Source organism: Schistocerca gregaria, chromosome 4 (assembly GCF_023897955.1).
Source record: "Schistocerca gregaria isolate iqSchGreg1 chromosome 4, iqSchGreg1.2, whole genome shotgun sequence".
In the NCBI taxonomy this organism is placed as follows: domain Eukaryota; kingdom Metazoa; phylum Arthropoda; class Insecta; order Orthoptera; family Acrididae; genus Schistocerca; species Schistocerca gregaria.
This window is the reverse complement of record NC_064923.1, coordinates 32,068,161-32,082,242: the sequence shown is the minus strand read 5'-3', so window position 1 is coordinate 32,082,242 and position 14,082 is coordinate 32,068,161.

The window sequence follows — 14,082 nt, the reverse complement described above, 5'->3', positions numbered from 1 at the left end:
CAGGCACTTTGTGAAACAAGGTTTTTTCCTCAAGAATATGAATTTGGCACCACTCTCCCCCCTGTAATTGCCTCCTGGGGCAGATACCCCGGATTGCCCCCAGTGAATCTGGCAGCTTGGGCGCGCCATTAAAAGTTTTCCAGGTAGCATCTTTCTGCTTGCTGCTACTGCTTATATAGCTAACAGCCACACTTCATAGCCAGAAGCAGGAGAAGGTACTGCACATGTATGATTCAATTGCATATGTGCATGAGCCCACTCGCAACTGCTCAAACTAATCTCATGTAACCAGTTGTGACGTCATGCTCATCCTTTGCAATTTGTTGTTATGAAGCATTGCACAGTCTTCCTAAAGCCTTTGACACATTTTGCTGTTGGCAGACACTTATATGAGCACTGTGTTTTGTTGTTGTATATGGCGCATTTCCTTCGCAAGTGAAGTATTATTTTCTTTTTTTCTCTCGTTCATGTTTTTACTGCTGCAATATTATTCTGCAGTATCCGGATACAATAACATCCTTTGTTAGAGTATTGTTTCTTAGCAGAAAAAATTACAAAAATTTAACTGAAAACTAAAACAAAAAATCCCAGAATTCTAAAATATTCTCAGGTTTTCCCCAGTTTTGTGCTGGATGAAAACAATCCCTGGGTTTTTCCCGGATCTCCTGGGTCGAATACACCCTGTCTCACATATTGCTATATCTACATGATCCACACAATGCTTCAAATATGCAATAAATATGTACCACCTGATGATAAATCAATCGCTTGTCCATTCATAACCGGTCATGGTAAATGGAAACTGAAGAATAAAACCAAAGGCTACTGGCTGCTGGAAACCCTTACACAATTTTAAATCTGAACTGAAATTGCTTCTCCTGGCAGCTCCTGCACTAAATATAGATATTTAACAAAAACCTTGTAGCATAAAAGACTAAAATGATTGCTTATGCTATTAAGAAGTAGACGTAAATATTCCTTAACAATATGACTAGCAATGACAGACCAATATGTTCATTAATATTACTTTTCAGCCAGTGAGTTACCTGGTAATCTGTAAATGGCTAAAATGTAACCATAAACACAAAGAAGAGACAGAGTGTAAAACCAATGTAATATACACCATTTTGATAGAAATAGACCAATGATCATTGGAACATAGCATTATTTTTAACTAATCAGATCACACATAAACTACATATGGGTCAATCCAAATGAAGTGGTCCAACAAAAATTAAGTTGGTTGCTTGACCATTTTTAAATATTTTAATTTTTTTATAAGTGATTACCCTATAATTGAGAAGTTCAAAACAGTTTTTAAAGAAATTTTACCTTCACCTTTACTGAATGGCGCCCATTTTTGTTTGTAAGTGCACGACGATGGTTCAGTTTACAGATCTTTGCAAAAATATGAATATCTCTGCACTGGGATAAGTTACAACATTGCAATTGACATGATTGTTTTTAGAAAAGTATCCAACATTGTCTATTACACAAAATACCCTAAATTCAAACACAACCAGTCAAAATGACCTTCAAAGTCTGGTATCCAAATTTTCAAAATTCCGCTTTTTAGGCCCAAAAATAACAAACAAGGAGCGATTTATGAGAGTCTATTTTTTTCCTTGCTATCATACACTGCTAGCCTCATATAGAACAAGAACACTTACAAATGTTTCCTTAATCTTTAATGAATTTTTGAAATTTGAAAATTTTCATTTTTTGTAAAGTTTGTGGTTACTTATCTCTGGTGGGACTGAATATAAAACTATGATTTTTGCACAGTTTGTACACCTATATGACTGAACAAAGATATGAATTTTTGAAAATGAGAAAATAATTCGCATTAGTCTACAACTGATCTTATGGCTGTTGCCTGTTCATGTGTGTTATTGGTGGGATATAATCAATTATTATTGAAGTAAATTACTGAACTATAAACAAAAAATGGGACTGTTGTGTTGGCAGAAAAGCCAACACCATGTTACTAGTGGAGGCCAAAAAGGCATGCGTTTTAGCTCCTGCAGGCTGGCATGAGGAGGGAAGAACTATACTGACGTGAGGTCTGGAACATGACAAGAAATTAGAATTCAGAAATCGGATGTAATTGCTTTGATACTTAACTTTAATCCATTAATGACGAACGTCGCTCTTGACTGTACATGATTCACAATATTATCTGTTCAGAATACATTCGTAGTAACTCAATGTGGCGCCTTGCTAGGTCGTCACAAATGACGTAGCTGAAGGCTATGCTAAACTGTCGTTTCGGCAAATGAGAGCGTATGTAGACAGTGAACCATTGCTAGCAAAGTTGGCTGTCCAATTGGGGCAAGTGCTAGGGAGTCTCTCTAGACTAGACCTGCCGTGTGGCGGCGCTCGGTCTGCAATCACTGATAGTGGCGACACGCGGGTCCGACGTATGCTACTGGACCGCGGCCGATTTAAAGGCTACCACCTAGCGAGTGTGGTGTCTGGCAGTGACACCACAGGAACATCACTAAATTAACATTCATATTATTCTGACATACTTAAAATAAATCCTTTGAGATGTGACTGTTCCTAAAACTGGTGGTGAAAGTTAAGAACACTTATTTCTTCCGGCAGCTTCTGTGGTACAGAATAAGACCTCCCAGTTGCTGTGGTACGTTCAAGCACTGAAAGTTTCCTTAAAACATTTTTCATTGGTATCCAAATTTTGTCACTAGTAGATTTCTCGAATGATGTTCTTGGGCCAGCAGAGTGGTAAAAATGCACAAAAACATCACTGTTTTCCAAACTTATTCTTTCAACCTCTGCAAGCCACCACTGTCCATCATACACACCTGCCACTATGTCATTCAACACTAAAGATAGAGATGTAATTATAGTGACACAATGATCCTCTTAAATTTTGGTTTCTGATGTTACGTAGCATCGAACTAAGTTTTCTGCAATGCTAAGGAATTTGTTGAAATGCCTTGTTCCTTTTATTGCCATACAGTTTTCAAATCTGGTTCGAATTGTTGTTTTCATATGCAGAACCACTTCTTCTTTCTTTATCAGGACATAGGTAATGCCTGTAAGCGTCTACAGGTTGCACACAGCCATACGGTACATAACACACCCTCACCAGCCGACAATTTGCTCAGTCAGTACACGTGCGTCCAGCCACAGTGCGATGCAGGGAGTAAGTGACTGGCAGCCATCTGCAGAGCGCGGTATTAACTAGAGTGGCCTCGGGCATGAATTTGTCTCTTTTCTTAGGTCACCGTGGAGCCCTTTGATACAACCGTAATTAGTATGTCAGACACAGTCATGATGGGTACGTGTAGCGTGCGTGTTATATAATCAGCCTCTGTTAATAAAACTGCTTAAACTTCTTCTCAGTGTTCGCGTATTGCCGTACATCGAGGACCCACTGCTTACAAGTCCTGACAAATATTTCATCAAATGATCATCTGGAGCAACAACACAAACAACCCCATGCAGAAGTGGTGTCAGCATGGGGATAATTATGGAAAATCCACAGTCCTGAAGAGGCACAGCACTGCGTGAACTTGGAGCAGCAGTGGAACACCTTCCGACTACGCGGATACTTCCAATGCTGGAATTCAGGTTGGTCTACTCCAGTTCGGCTAGAATACAAAAGGCAGTGGTGGATTTTTAATTTATATTTGAGTGACTCATTGGTGTTAAATTAGACGAAATGTCGCAATCCAGTCAGCATAATGTTGTCGGTCAACAAACTGTTATTAATAGACTGCAAGAGGAGATTCAGCACTTAAAAGCTGAAAGAAGTGAGTGTAACATTCCAAAAGACTTTTTAAATGATAGTTGATGCCATATAATTACAACTACAGTAAAGAATTTTTCATTGTTGCCATCAGTACCAGTGTTTAGCGGGAAGCCCGAAGATGATGTGAAGGTGTTTTCTCGTACACTTGAAGGTGCCACCCTATTAAGATCGTGGACGGATTCCGATAAGCTAGACGTTGCCAAATTAAGAATTCAGGGAGCAGCACAAGATTTCATTAGTGCAGAGCCTACTTGCATAAAACAGAAGATTACAATGTTTTTAGAATGATTGTTGTTCAGATATTTAAACATAAAAATGCGATCAGATTTTACAGATAGCAGCTTTACAGTTTGTGAATGCGATGAGATGAATCTATCGAGCAGTTTGCCAGCAGAAGTTGGAACATTGATACTTGAGAAGATGAAAATAAAAATCACATTCAGTTGTTCGAAGCCAACCGGAGAGCCTCGGACACATTCACTCGTTGGTTGCGTGGAGAGGAAGCAAACAAATCTGTTCGATTGGCACGATGTAAAACATTCCAGGATGAAGTAGAATCAGCTGTTGGTTTTGTTGAAGCACTAAGACGACTGAATGAGATGCAGAAACAGGAATGCAGACTTTTCAACACAATAGTAGAATGTTACAGATGCAATAAGCTGGGTCACAAGCTTAAGGATTGTAAAGAGAATCGAATTTGCTACCATTGCAAAATGCAGGGTCATATTTTGAGAGATTGTCGCAACAAGAAGAAAGGTAATGCGAACAATAGACGATCTGCCAGATCTTTAAACGAGTACAGTGATGTACGGGCCACCATTCCATTCACCCCTTGCCAGAGACAGTGTTTCCCATTAGTTCCAGTCAAAATCAGACCAAAAATGACTTCATGATAGGTGCTGTATATCGTGGGAGAAACACCAAACTACTTATTGACAAAGGAGCACAGGGCTCATTAATGTGGTGTGGCATAGATAAATGGGATAAATTGAAACTGCCACTATTAAAAGTGCGAGAGTTAAACAGAGGAAAACTACATAACTATGGAGAAGTTGACATAGAATTAATTCTTGGCCAAGGCCAAGATGAAGGTGAAAATAAAGATAAAGATAAATACACAGTAAGGTTGCACGTGGTTTCAAATAACGAAATGGGTTATGACGGTGTACTTGGATTTGATTTCTTGTCCACTAACAAGGCAGAGATATTTGTTACAGAAAGAAAGATCAGACTAGGCCGTAGCAACTACAACTTAAGAAATCATTCTTCAGATTATAAAAGGAGCAGCAATACTGACATCATGGGAATCAATGCATCAGTTCAAACCATCCGAGTCGATGTTCAAATTGATCTGCCTCAGCAAATTCCCAAGGGAGCAGGAAAGATAATCTACGTTGAAGTTAAAAGCTAAGTCACCCTGATGCAAGGAAGAAACTTTGTTATTAATTGAGCAGTCCGAGAAAAGTGAGTTGCAGGATACAGTGCATTGTTATGTTGCTAGAAGTATAGGTGTCACTACAATGGTGAGACAGAATGTCGCAAAAGTACTGGTTACAATAATGAAAATGAGCAATGAGGATGTTGTTTTGCCATGAGGAACGAAAGTTGCTAAGTGTCGAACGTAAGTAAAAGTGACGTAATACGGATTACAGATGAGGTAACAAATACTGCAGTTATGAACACAGATTTTTGTAAAGTACCACAAAATTGCAATGAGGAGATGAAGTTCATAATGAACTGAAGTGCACAATTTGGAAGAAGATAGAACATTTCACAGGTGATGAACAGAAGTTTTTAGCACCTGTTTCAGTGGAGTATGCAGCTTTATTCTGAGAATGTGCAAATTTATCTGTTACTGATTTAGTTCAGCATCGTATTCATACAGGGAATGCAGCCCCAATTACCAAATACCATTCAGTCAAAGAGAGCTGGTAGAAGACATGGCTAAAGAACAATTAGAAGTCAGAATTATAAAACCAAGAGATCCTTCAGACACCCTGTGGTATTCACCTGTTGTAATTGTAAAGAAGAGATCAATTTGTAAAGAATCACAGTTCTGTTTTTGTGTTGATTACCAATCTTTGAATGCTGTGACCACACCCGACATTTACCCCTTACCAAATTTAGTGGAAGCCTTGGATTACTTGGGCAGATGCCAAAGTTTTTCAGTGTGTGATTTAACATGTGGTTATTACCAGTTAATAGTGCATCCAGATGATCAAGCAAAAACTTCATTTGTAACAGCAACCAGAGTATACAAGTATCTTAGTATGCTGTTTGGACTTCGTAATGCTCCAGCTACATTTCAACACCTGATGGATTCAGTTTTACGGTGGTTCACCCCAACACAAGCACTTGTTTATCTTGATGATGTAATAATTTTTGGTGAAAACATGACGCAGCATACTGAGAGACTACAAGCTGTTTTTGAGCATGTAAAAAGCACATTATCTATTTATCAATAGATAAATGTCATTTTGCACAAAGTAAAGTTAACTATCTGGGTCATGTGAAGCTGTTCAACCTGATCCAAAATTAATTGAAGATGTAAAGAATTTTCCTGAATCACAGAATTTGAAAGAACTACAATCATTCTTGGGATTATCAAATTTCTACAGACAATTTATAGTCAGTTATGTGAATATAGCACCAACGTCGCAGCCACTGAAGAAAGGAGCCACATTTAATTGGTCAACAGAATGCAAAAAGGCAATGGTAGGACTTAAAACTGCTCTAACCACAGCCCCAGTGTTAGCCTATCTGGATTTCAGTAAACCTTTTATTCTTTCAACAGATGCATCCAATTTTGCCATAGGTCTCAAGAAGTTGATGGTCATGAACATCCAATCTCATTTGCTTCCAGAAAATTAAACAAAGCAGCATGTAATTATACTAGTACTGAGGAGGAGCTTTGTGCTTTGGTTTTTGGTATAACACATAACAGATGTTTCTTAACAAGAAGAGAATTTACAGTTATTACAGATCATGCTGCACTTAAATGGTTATTGAGCTTAAAGGACCCAAGTTCCAGATTAACAAGATGGGCATTAAGACTGAGTGAGTACCAATTTAAGGTTATTCATCGACCTGGTAAACAACATATGAATTGCCTTGAATAGGTGGTATTCTTAGAGAGTAGAGTGTACAGCTGTGAGAAAGAATTGTTTATTAATCATTCCCCAAGAGATGATTTCCTAGAATTTTAACGCATCTTTATCATCCATTTCTTAAACAATGTTCTGAAGGTATAATTTTCTCATTTAACTCCACCCTTGATGTCACATTTACATATAAAAATTATGATACACCTGAACAACCCTTTACACTCACATTGATTGATAGTAGATTAATCTTGAATTCCACACATTGTCATTTATCATGTGAACTATTTGATATGCCTAGTCTATTGCCATCTACATTTCATGCAACTGGACATTCGCCATTAACGAAAATGTTATCTGTTTATTACAATGATTCATACATATTAACATATGGAAAGCATTCCTTCCCAAGTGTTTTGCAAGACAATAATTTAATTAAGGATATCTATGAAAATTTGATTTCTTCCAGTAATGAGTTAAACTTCATTGAAGCAGCAAACATAATTAAGTCCTTCGATTCATCCAGTAATGTTTATGCATACTTGATTGTCAATATTGTGTTTTTATTGCTTTTATTAATTTGTCTTTTGTCAACAGCATTTGTCATGTATGAAATTGTCATCCTGGAGGCACATTTCTCTGTACCAAACGTTACTGTGTCTGCAAATGAAATACATGTTGCAATGCCTTCTGATGCCACAAACGGTGTAACAGATTCATAACACACAGGTCATTTTGAGCCACCTATGGCTGCTCTTTTTCTATGGGGAGTGTGATGTAACTGTCTACAGGTTGCACGTAGCCATGTGGTACGCAACACATGCTTGCCAGCTGACCTATCTGGAATGCTGACAATTTGGCTGCCTGGTCAGTAAACGTGCATCCAGCCGCAGTGTGATGCAGGGAGTAAGCAACTGGCAGCCGTCCACAGTGTGCCGTACTAACTAAAGAGGCCTCGAGCACGATTATGTCTCTTTTGTTAGGTCACCATGGAGCCTTTCTATATGACCATGATTAGGATGTCAGACACAGTGATGATGGGTGTACGTAGCGTGCGTGTTTTATAACCAGCCTTTGTTAATAAAACTGCTTAAACTTCTTCTCTGTCTTCGCGTATTGCCGTATCTCAAGGACCCACCACTTACAAATCCTGACAAATATTTCATCTAATTATCATCTAGGGCAACAACACAAACAACCCCTTACATGCCTTTAATATATCCTTGCAAAAGACATACACGTCCTGTGCTGTGAGAATTTGGTCTGTGGTTGGTCTTTGTAGGCTGGCTTTACTTACTTCACATTTTGTTGTACCTCCTACTGCATCACATGCATTTTTACCATGGCAAGATGCAAAAAAGTGCCATTCAGCCTCCAACCCAAAGTCTACTTTGTGGATGCACAGATTTGAAAAATTCTGTTTGTTCTTATACTCACTACCACTTCCACCTGAAAAATATATCAGCTTCTGAACCTTGGGAAAATTTTCTTTTATGTAATTTATTACATACTTTTGGTAAACATGTACAGCCTAAGTATTGTGCTCCAAGTAGTCACTTAGAATGCAAACTGAAGAACTGCAAACTTCATCTTTCTCATTTTTAAAGTAGAAAATAAATGGATGCACTGTTGCCTGGCCATTACCCAGTGGTACCCTTGTATTGCATCCGGAATCACAAATGTAAAATTTTCTGCAAAATCAGGTAGCACTATGCATTCTATTTCATGAAGTTGAGCTTCTTTGTCCTTCAAAAACGTACTTTGGATTTTAGAAACATAATGGTGACTTTTGAGTTTTTGTAAATTACCAACTAAAGATTCCAGGTACACTTCCTGAGATTTAACCACTGCTATCATTTCTGCCCTCTCAGTTGTGACCCATGTTTGAAGGTAATACCAACTGGCATTTCGTCACCATATTTGTGAAACAATTTAATAACGGTTTCCTTACCAGGGCATTTATTACACAAACTCATCGTGCAGTCATAAGTGTTAGTGTGACAGACGATTAAATCTAGTAACTCTTTGTAGTTAAGATCACTGAGTTTTGCCCCCGCAATCATCAGTTTGACATTTTGTTGATATAAACAACATATACAGAGTGTGTCCATGAGAAGCCAGCCACAATACACCACTTAGGGCGGAGGTCACAAAATTTTGACCTTCCAATTTCGCATTCAGGATGAGAATTTTTGAAAGTTACATAAACTTCATTTAAATTTGACAGCACTAGTCATTTCTGCTTTGTTAATTTAACTCTATTTATGACAACTCTTTTGCTATCTTTGCAACCTGGGCACATTGTACTGTTTTTATCATCTTCAAGAAACTGCTGGATCTTTTTAATTGTTTCTTCACTTATACTTACTCCTTTCTTCTTTCCTAAAACTGGAAGAATGCCTTGATCTTTCACAAATTTTCAGGTTAATTTAACCGAACGATGAGAAATGTTGAATTCATGAACTATTTTTCTCTTGACCATGTGTCAGGGAGCAAACTTAAAATTTTAACTCTTTCCTCTTTAGATGTCACTGGACATTTAATTTTTAATTTCTCTATTAAGCTCAAGTATTCAATGTCAGAGGATGTTGGTGGTAGGTTTTCTTCTTCTTTAGAAATAATGTTGGTATCTGTGTTATGAAAGCATGATGTGAAGTCTTTTCTAACTTTGTCTGAAATCTGTTGTACCTTATTTTCAATAGCTGCTTTTCGTTTTCTGCTCCTTAATTTTATTATTTTTGAAGCAGGAGATGTGTGTAACTTAGAACAAGCAAAACCCAATATGCTAACAGCTTCACCATTAGGAATATAAATGTCATTAACAAGATTACATGATTCTGGTTCTGAATTCACAACAAATATTTTTGAGTAACAATTTGGAACAGGTTATTTCCAGAAACCACATTACGTTTCACTTGGGAAGCTGTTTCACTCTCACGTAACAAGGACAAATGTTCAAGTTTTATTTTCTCAAACCTTTAGTAATAGGCTTTTCATGAGCTTTAAGTGGATCACAGCACTTTCTTCCAAAATATGGTTGTACTTCAGAATATATATATATTAAAAACAAAGATTCCAAGACTTACCAAGCGGGAAAGCTCCGGCAGACAGGCACATGAACAAAACACACAAACACACACACAGAATTATGAGCTTTCGCAACTGGCAGTTGCGAAAGCTCGTAATTCTGTGTGTGTGTTTGTGTGTTTTGTTCATGTGCCTGTCTGCCGGCGCTTTCCCGCTTGGTAAGTCTTGGAATCTTTGTTTTTAATATATTTTTCCCATGTGGAAGTTTCTTTCTGTTAAAAACAAAGATTCCAAGACTTACCAAGCGGGAAAGCGCCGGCAGACAGGCACATGAACAAAACACACAAACACACACACAGAATTACGAGCTTTCGCAACTGGCAGTTGCTTCGTCAGGAAAGAGGGAAGGAGAGGGAAAAATGAAAGGATGTGGGTTTTAAGGGAGAGGGTAAGGAGTCATTCCAATCCCGGGAGCGGAAAGACTTCCCTTAGGGGAAAAAAAGGACAGGTGTACACTCGCACACACACACACATATCCATCCGCACATACACAGACACAAGCAGACATATTTAAAGGCAAAGAGTTAAGGGCAGAGATGTCAGTCGAGGCGGAAGTACAGAGGCAAAGAAGTTGTTGAAAGACAGGTGAGGTATGAGCGGCGGCAACTTGAAATTAGCGGAGGTTGAGGCCTGGCGGATATCGAGAAGAGAGGATATACTGAAGGGCGAGTTCCCATCTCCGGAGTTCGGATAGGTTGGTGTTGGTGGGAAGTATCCAGATAACTCGGACGGTGTAACACTGTGCCAAGATGTGCTGGCCGTGCATCAAGGCATGTTTAGCCACAGGGTGATCCTCATTACCAACAAACACTGTCTGCCTGTGTCCATTCATGCGAATGGACAGTTTGTTGCTGGTCATTCCCACATAGAAAGCATCACAGTGCAGGCAGGTCAGTTGGTAAATCACGTGGGTGCTTTCACATGTGGCTCTCCCTTTGATCGTGTACACCTTCCGGGTTACAGGACTGGAGTAGGTGGTGGTGGGAGGGTGCATAGGACAGGTTTTACACCGGGGGCGGTTGCAAGGGTAGGAGCCAGAGGGTAGGGGAGGTGGTTTGGGGATTTCATAGGGATGAACCAAGAGGTTACGAAGGTTAGGTGGACGGCGGAAAGACACTCTTGGTGGAGTGGGGAGGATTTCATGAAGGATGGATCTCATTTCGGGGCAGGATTTCAGGAAGTCGTATCCCTGCTGGAGAGCCACATTCAAGGTCTGATCCAGTCCCGGGAAGTATTCTGTTACAAGTGGGGCACTTTTGGGGTTCTTCTGTGAGAGGTTCTGGGTTTGAGGGGATGAGGAAGTGGCTCTGGTTATCTGCTTCTGTACCAGGTTGGGAGGGTAGTTGCGGGATGCGAAAGCTGTTTTCAGGTTGTTGGTGTAATGGTCGAGGGATTCAGGACTGGAGCAGATTCGTTTGCCACGAAGGCCTAGGCTGTAGGGAAGGGACCGTTTGATATGGAATGGGTGGCAGCTGTCATAATGGAGGTACTGTTGCTTGTTGGTGGGTTTGATGTGGACGGATGTGTGCAGCTGGCCATTGGACAGATGGAGGTCAACATCTAGGAAAGTGGCATGGGATTTGGAGTAGGACCAGGTGAATCTGATGGAACCAAAGGAGTTGAGGTTGGAGAGGAAATTCTGGAGTTGTTCTTCACTGTGAGTCCAGATCATGAAGATGTCATCAATAAATCTGTACCAAACTTTGGGTTGGCAGGCTTGGGTAACCAAGAAGGCTTCCTCTAAGCGACCCATAAATAGGTTGGCATACGAGGGGGCCATCCTGGTACCCATGGCTGTTCCCTTTAATTGTTGGTATGTCTGGCCTTCAAAAGTGAAGAAGTTGTGGGTCAGGATGAAGCTGGCTAAGGTGACGAGGAAAGAGGTTTTAGGTAGGGTGGCAGGTGATCGGCGTGAAAGGAAGTGCTCCATTGCAGCGAGGCCCTGGACGTGCGGGATATTTGTGTATAGGGAAGTGGCATCAATGGTTACCAGGATGGTTTCTGGGGGTAACAGACTAGGTACGGATTCCAGGCGTTCGAGAAAGTGGTTGGTGTCTTTGATGAAGGATGGGAGACTGCATGTAATGGGTTGAAGGTGTTGATCTACGTAGGCAGAGATACGTTCTGTGGGGGCTTGGTAACCAGCTACAATGGGGCGGCCAGGATGTTTGGGTTTGTGAATTTTTGGAAGTAGGTAGAAGGTAGGAGTGCGAGGTGACGGTGGGGTGAGGAGTTTGATGGAGTCAGGTGAAAGGTTTTGTAGGGGGCCTAAGGTTCTGAGGATTCCTTGAAGCTCCGCCTGGACATCAGGAATGGGATTACTTCGGCAAACTTTGTACGTAGAGTTGTCTGAAAGCTGACGCAGTCCCTCAGCCACATACTCCCGACGATCAAGTACCACAGTCGTGGAACCCTTGTCAGCCGGAAGAATGATGATGGATCGGTCAGCTTTCAGATCACAGATAGCCTGGGATTCGGCTGTGGTGATGTTGGGAGTAGGATTAAGGTTTTTCAAGAAAGACTGAGAGGCAAGGCTGGAAGTGAGAAATTCCTGGAAGGTTTGGAGAGGGTGATTTTGAGGAAGAGGAGGTGGGTCCCGCTGTGATGGAGGACGGAACTGTTGCAGGCAGGGTTCAATTTGGATAGTGTCTTGGGGAGTTGGATCATTAGGAGTGGGATCAGGATTGTTTTTCTTCGTGGCAAAGTGATATTTCCAGCAGAGACTACGAGTGTAGGACAGTAAATCCTTGACCAAGGATTTACTGTCCTACACTCGTAGTCTCTGCTGGAAATATCACTTTGCCACGAAGAAAAACAATCCTGATCCCACTCCTAATGATCCAACTCCCCAAGACACTATCCAAATTGAACCCTGCCTGCAACAGTTCCGTCCTCCATCACAGCGGGACCCACCTCCTCTTCCTCAAAATCACCCTCTCCAAACCTTCCAGGAATTTCTCACTTCCAGCCTTGCCTCTCAATCTTTCTTGAAAAACCTTAATCCTACTCCCAACATCACCACAGCCGAATCCCAGGCCATCCGTGATCTGAAAGCTGACCGATCCATCATCATTCTTCCGGCTGACAAGGGTTCCACGACTGTGGTACTTGATCGTCGGGAGTATGTGGCTGAGGGACTGCGTCAGCTTTCAGACAACTCTACATACAAAGTTTGCCGAAGTAATCCCATTCCTGATGTCCAGGCGGAGCTTCAAGGAATCCTCAGAACCTTAGGCCCCCTACAAAACCTTTCACCTGACTCCATCAAACTCCTCACCCCACCGTCACCTCGCACTCCTACCTTCTACCTACTTCCTAAAATTCACAAACCCAAACATCCTGGCCGCCCCATTGTAGCTGGTTACCAAGCCCCCACAGAACGTATCTCTGCCTACGTAGATCAACACCTTCAACCCATCACATGCAGTCTCCCATCCTTCATCAAAGACACCAACCACTTTCTCGAACGCCTGGAATCCGTACCCAGTCTGTTACCCCCAGAAACCATCCTGGTAACCATTGATGCCACTTCCCTGTACACAAATATCCCGCACGTCCAGGGCCTCGCTGCAATGGAGCACTTCTTTTCACGCCGATCACCTGCCACCCTACCTAAAACCTCTTTCCTCGTCACCTTAGCCAGCTTCATCCTGACCCACAACTTCTTCACTTTTGAAGGCCAGACAGACCAACAATTAAAGGGAACAGCCATGGGTACCAGGATGGCCCCCTCGTATGCCAACCTATTTATGGGTCGCTTAGAGGAAGCCTTCTTGGTTACCCAAGCCTGCCAACCCAAAGTTTGGTACAGATTTATTGATGACATCTTCATGATCTGGACTCACAGTGAAGAACAACTCCAGAATTTCCTCTCCAACCTCAACTCCTTTGGTTCCATCAGATTCACCTGGTCCTACTCCAAATCCCATGCCACTTTCCTAGATGTTGACCTCCATCTGTCCAATGGCCAGCTGCACACATCCGTCCACATCAAACCCACCAACAAGCAACAGTACCTCCATTATGACAGCTGCCACCCATTCCATATCAAACGGTCCCTTCCCTACAGCCTAGGCCTTCGTGGCAAACGAATCTGCTCCAGTCCTGAATCCCTCG